At 53.5% G+C, this 6,555-nt stretch overlaps 1 protein-coding gene across 1 annotated transcript in view; it reads left to right on the forward strand.

The window, feature by feature from the left end:
• LOC100545453 (metabotropic glutamate receptor 4-like) overlaps window positions 1–6,555 on the forward strand; it is a 62,964-nt gene that overhangs the window by 210 nt on the left and 56,199 nt on the right. The gene's annotated exons all lie outside the window — the stretch shown is intronic.

Consider the following 6,555-nt stretch of genomic DNA (forward strand, 5'->3'; position numbering starts at 1 on the left):
ATGGACGGGGCATCCACAGCCTCTCTGGGCAGCTGTTCCAGCACCTCACCGCTCTCACAGCAAACAACTTCCCCTGACATCCAACCTCAATCTTCCCTCCCTCAAACCATTTCCCCTTGTCCTGCTGTTACCTACCCTTTCCAAGAGCTGACTCCCCTCCTGTCTGTAGGCTCCCTTTAGGTACTGAAGGCTGCACTGAGGTCACCCCACAGCCTTCTTTTCTCCAGGCTGAACAAGCCCAGCTCCCTCAGCCTGTCTTTGTAGGGAGGTGCTGCAGCCCCCTGATCATCTTTGTGGCTCCTCTGGACCCTCTCCAACAGCTCCCTGTCTTCCTTGTACTGGGGGCTCCAGCCCTGGACACAGCACTGCAGGTGGGGCCTCACAAGAGCAGAGCAGAGGGGGACGATCACCTCCCTGTCCCTGCTGGCTACCCCTCTCCTGATGGAGCCCAGGATCCCATTTGCTTTCCCAGCTGCAAAAGCACACTGCTAAATAGCAGAGCATCAGCCCAGGTGAGGAGTCGTGCATGGGAGGGCAGTGATGAGGTGTCTGGCACAATCCATCCTGCTGCAGCTTTGTCAGGGAGGTGGTCAGAGGGACTGTGAGGACAGGAGGGGTTTGGATGTGTATGGTTGTCATCTTGTGTCCCCAGCTGCAAGGATGGACCCTAACTCAGCTCCAAGTCTGCACCTGCGAGCACCGCTCCCTGCTGCTTCATCCTCTGCCAAAACAGCTCACTGTGCACCCGAGGCCACGCCGAGGTGCTCTTCCCATTAATCACCCCCTCCGATTGGTGTCTGCTGAGGAATTAAATCCATTTGTCATTGCTGCTCTGTTCCCACCCACCTCTATCCTACCGCTCTTGCCTTGCAGAGCTGGCAGCTCGTGGCTGCCCTAAGACTGTGCTTCCATGGCCTCGGGCACCGCAGGGCTGGTTGTGTCTCCATCAGTTCACAAAGATCCCAGGTGTGCCTGGGTGAACCCTCTGGCCCACCTCTCTGCAGCCCCATCACAAGTTGGGACCCCTCTGACATGGCTGCAGGTGGGGCTCGATGGTACCAGAGCCCCAGAGAAATGTCCCCATTGGGGTTCTCCCGTTTACTCCACCAAAAAGCAAAGCATCTACCATCCTCCCTTTCCCCCAATGACCAGCAGCAATTTGGCTGAGTTGCTCTGAGCAGCTCAGCTCCTTGCAGCACCAGGAACACTGCTGGTAGAGCAACAGGTTCATCCCAGCCCTCCTCCATCCCCAGTGCTGCACTGCCTCGACACGCTTCCTAAAACCCGCTCTGGCTGCCAGCACAGCCCCTGGGATCATTCCCCTGGCAGCAAGCAGGAACTGCTCATTAATTAGCCTCCTGTTCCTCCTGAGCATCCCCTGCAATAACACACAGCTCCTGCTTTTTAACTACCTACAAGTAATCGCTCAGCCTCCAATAAAGAAAGAAGGAACAAGCCCCTGGTTGAGCTGTTAGCAATCATTCAGGCTGTTAACCTGCTCCTGTACTCTCATTTTTCACTGAGTAGCCCCAGTTGTGGTGGGGAAGGACAGCAGCACCAACCCTACCACCCTCAGCCCCACACTTGCAGGGCATTGTGCCTCTCCCAACCTCTCCTGCTTGCCCCCTGTGCTGGTTTAAGTGAATGGAGGATGCACTCTTATGGTTCAAGCCTTCCCCTGCTGGGTGCTTATGTGTCTTTTGGCAGTTAGCTTGGAGAAGTGGCATTTCATGGCTGTAGGAAGTTTGGGATTTAAGTCAGGGCAGCTGTAGGAATGGTTGCAGGGAAAGGCATAGGGGGCTAGATAGGGAAACGGGGACAGGGGGATTGGGGAAGGGCTACAGATCTGCAGGAAAACAGGCTAAAAATGTGAATGACTGTAACTGGGGGGTTTTGCATTCATCCCAGCAGCCCTGTGTCAGCCTTGGGAAGGCAGTCTGCCCCTCAGCACCTTCTAGCAGCAGTGAAATACGGTCCTATCGTCCTATAAAGACGCCAGCCTTGCAGGGCTATTCCCAAGGAGCTGCCTGTTTTCTTCTCTTGTTGCCTGTAAATCCCCGACACGCTTAAAGCCTTTCTGCTGATAGGGAGCCTAACGCTGAGCCCTGAATAAACCTGCTGAAACTCTCTGGCTTAGCATGCTGAATGTAATGTTCTTAGCCAGCCTCATCATGGCAAATCTCCATATTTCTCAGGGATAAACACTCACCTCTCCTCCCTCTGTCTTTTGCTTTATGTCTGAGTTCCCACTGTAATTGCTGCAGGGATGCCCCCGTTCCCTGCTCCTTGCCAGGACGGCGATGGTTTCTGCTCCCCAGCCCTTTTCTCAGTGCAGTGCATGAGTGGATGAGGGAGGAAAGAGGTTGGGGAGCTGATGGGAGGAGGAGAGAGTCAGTCAGAGATGGCTCCTAAGGCACTGGGGGGAAATGAGGATGTAGATCACCAGAATTGGCCGGGGACAGGCTATAAAACAAAAATAAAAAGGTATTATAATTTATGATGCACAGTAAAAATATCCTAGGAACTGGGTTATGAAGAATAATTCATTCTCTCGCCAACTCCACGTATTTTTAAAGATGATAAATGGCATTATGTGTCTTGTTGGTATCTGTGAGGGCTGGAACATTCAGCCCTGTCCACGTCCCCCAGCAGCACACGTTAGCCCCCACCATGCGACGCTGCAGGAACTCAGCATCATCTTGGCTCTGCTCTGCAAACACAGATCCTCCTGCCCATCTCAAGCAGCTTTGTCCTCTGCATGGTGCCTGAGCACCTCAGGATGCTGCCGCAGAGCTGGAGAGATGAACCCCTGGATTGCAATTCCATGCAGGGTGTGTGGTTCAGTGGAATGGGAGAAATTCCTTTAGGGATGGAATTTCTTGGGTGCATGCTGGGCTGACCCCTCGTGCTGGCACTGCTGGAGGAGCTGGGCTTCACCCAGCTGAGTGCTGCGGAGCGCTGAATAAATGGGGATTAGTTGTTCACAAGGTGGATTTGAAGAGTTAGGAAAGGAGAATGGTGCCAAAACTTTCTTTAAACCTGCACAGAGCCTTGGCATCTTTTCCCTCCCCTCTGCACAAAGCCAGCCCGCTGGGTTTCTTCTTTGATGAGAGCCCTTGATGCCTCCGTGCCTCCAGGCAGCAAATAAAAGGCTTTAATTACCCACTGCCAAGCACGGCAGTGCTGCTGACAACAGGGAGATGCCTCCTGCCCACACCTCGGGAAGGAAAAGCTTCCTGCAGGAACAGCCGCTCCCTGTTTGTGTGCTCCTCCAGCCCATGGGCAGAGTGCAGGATTTGCTCCCAGGGAGGGATGCTTACCTTCGTGCTGCATTGCTTCCTGCATCTCCGTGGCTGATTTTGGGGCAGGATGAAGTGTGATGGAGCCTGCACCCTGGGATTGCATCACCCCAATGCTCCCAATGCCCAGCTTAGGGAACAGTGAGTTGTGCATGGCAGTGAATATATCAGAGCTTGAGGACTCCCATCTTTCACCAATATTTGCATTAAGAATGAGATAACAAGCCTGAATTTTGTTACTTCAGCCAAGTGCTGCAAAGGGCACGAGCTGCGAGCTGCCAGCCAGCCAACTGCACCCATTGGATGGGCAGCAAGGTGGGTGTTGGTGGTGCCTGGATGCTTCCAGCGCAGTAAACTCTCCTGGGAGCTCCAGCTCCAGTTGTGCTGCTGCTGTGGTCCCATCCTCACAGGCTGAGGCATCTGCTCCAAGCAGCAAATCCTACAGGGAACCGGCTGCTTCCCAGCACCTGCTCCCTGCCCAGTCCCCTGCTCTGCATATACAAAACCTATTAAGCACAGACAAGCCTCAAGTATTCCCCAAATGAGTCATTAACCAGGTCCTGGTAACAGGTGTTCCTTTAAAAAGCCCTCTGAAGCCTTCAGAAACAAGGGAAGCGGGAGCGCTTGGCTTTCATCACGCACCAAAAGCAGATTTATTTTCGCAGCAGGATGGCAGGCTGCCGCGTCCGATAAAAGCACGCGGTGCCGCCGGGAGGGGCGCACAGCCCTAGCTGCAGGGGGACCGCATCATGCCCAGCGCTGCCTTCCCCACTTGTAATTTCTTAATCTGGTTTGGAATATTTTATTACTCCCGGCTCTCATCTGCTTTTTGTTCGGCGCGGCTCTCCTCGTTGCCTCCTCCCTTCTTGCTCCAATTAAATTATGCGCTGCCGATTGCTTTCATCCGGGGCTGCTCCACCTTCTGCTCCGCTGTTTGCCGTCTCGGCACGCGATGCTGGGCGGTGTGGCTGAGTGCTCAGAACAAGAGGCAGTGCTGTTCCCTCCGGGCCGTGGTCCCTTACAGGGATGCTTTTTGCATGCATTGAAAGCCAGGAGCGCTGTGATGCTGCGCATGCATCCCTGCATCCCAGTGCCTGCTCTGCTGGGTGCCTGCACAAACCTCTGTGCTCCCTGTGCCTGAGCTCAGCCCTGCCAAAGGAGAGATTTGGGATTCCAAGAGTAGAATTGATGTTTTCTAAGAGGATCTGCTCTTTCTTTGTGTTTTCCACTGAAGAAGTCTTAATTTCCAGGCAAGTGATGGATGTGACAGCAGGATCCCCCCTCCTCCCTGCCCAGTTCTGCCTTCCCTGCCCCAAGGTTTTTGTTTGCCTTTCGTCCATCTGTTCTCCCGAGGACACTGCTGGGACAGCCCATGATGCTGCAGTGCTGGGCCTTGGCTGTCCATCGGGCGCTCAGGACTGTGGCACACAGAGCACCGTGGGCCGAGCTGTGCCGGCACCGAATGCACATTGCAGAAATGCCTGAGAAATCAGTGCTGTGAAGACAGGTTTAGGAAGAGCAGGTGGAGAAGGAAGTGAGTTGCTTGGGCAGATTTGAGGGATTCATCCCTCTGCAAAGAGCTGGTGGAACTGAGCTGTGCCCTGAGCCATTTGGGGCTGTGCCGGACCCATGGGAGCTGCCCCCTCCCATCCCCTGCCAGCCCCATTGCTCTCAGCTCAGCTTTGTTTCCACTTGGCTTCTCTCTTTGTTTACGTGCATGTCGATGTACCATCGATTTATTGACGGCCGTGCATCACTCGCAGCCCTGCTCGCTCCAGCTGCAAGGAGCGCAGTGTTCCCATGCAGCTGATGCTGGAGGAGCCCTTGTGAGCACCTCTGCAATCCCCTTCCTCCCTTTGCTGCCCTGGGATGCAACCCACGGGGGCTGATTTAAAAACCACGGGTCTGGAAGCTATGGAAGTTATGAAGAAGTTGCCCAAATCCACGCATCTCCTGCAGCACACCAGCCGGTGCCTGCCCCAGCTTTGGGTGCCCCCTTCCAAGGGCTGTGGAGGACCTCAGGTGCATGGAGAGCAGCTGAAATCCATGTTTATGGCAGCACAACAGCAGAGGGAGGGAGAAGGGGGAGGATTTCATGCTGCACTGGTTGGTTTGGGGAACAGGTTGCATTTCTGCAACTATGCGGTCCTGGGCAGCAATAAAAGGGATGTGGCTGCTATCTAAAAACAAACACAACGAAACCTCAGAGAATTTAGGGAAAAATTCTATGGTTTTACAAAATTGAATGTTAACTTAAGGAATGAGAGGAGGGCAGGCAGTGAGGATGCTTGGCAGCTGAGCGCCCACCCCTTCCCACCTCCTGATGGCTTTGTGGCCACGGGGATGTGAGCGCATGATTTCATTTTGCTGCCACCAATAGAACTGGTGTCAAAGGGATGGAGGGAGGGAGGGGATCATCTCGGGATGGGAACAGGAGTGAAAAGGAGAGTGGGGACAGGTCCTATCAGTGATGGTTAAAGGGGGAGTGAATAGCAAACAGAGGTGGTGTGTATTTGGCAAGATAAACGGCACCCAGAAAATATGCTCCTTGCAAACTTTGTGGGGATAAAAATGATTTAAAGAGGCACTGTCAAGATAAAAATCATATCTATTCAAGGAAAACTCCTCACAAGTGTTATTAATAGTACCCAAGATTGTTACACTTGGAAGTGCCTTGAAATATTACATTTGCTTGTTGCTGTTGATGCTGCCCAGTTTAATTTCTGCAGGATGCTCAGCCAAAGAGCACAAAAGGAGTCAAGCCACAGGGCTGCACAAAGCCTGGCTGCCCTCACTCCAGCTCCTCAGCATCCATGGGGACAGCATTTTGGGGTGCATTTCTCCACCACATGCTCAGAATGGGAGCATCACCCTGCATTGGTGTTGTGCTGAAAGCAGGAGGGAGCAGTTGGTGCTGCTGGATGCCTGCACTGAGCCCATGTTTGTCCCCCAGAACCAGACGCACGAACAGGTGAGGCTTCAGCAACACAGCCTTGCCCGTGTCCCTTGGGAAGCTTTGACTGCAAGATTAAAGGCTTCTGTGGCATCACAGACCTCCTCCCTGGGTGTTTAATTACAGGCTGTAATCCACTTGTCTCCTAATCTTCTCTTCGCTCACATCAAGGCACCACTGATCCCCATGGATGGGGCTATTTCCATGGAGAGATATCACTGCCCTCTCCAGGCTCATTGTTGGGAATGAAGTTTCTCCCTTTCCCTTTCCCATTTCTTTTTCCTTTTCCTCTCCCTCTTCCTC

The sequence above is a fragment of the Meleagris gallopavo genome, chromosome 28 (genome assembly GCF_000146605.3).
Source record: "Meleagris gallopavo isolate NT-WF06-2002-E0010 breed Aviagen turkey brand Nicholas breeding stock chromosome 28, Turkey_5.1, whole genome shotgun sequence".
NCBI classification, from domain to species: Eukaryota; Metazoa; Chordata; class Aves; order Galliformes; family Phasianidae; genus Meleagris; species Meleagris gallopavo.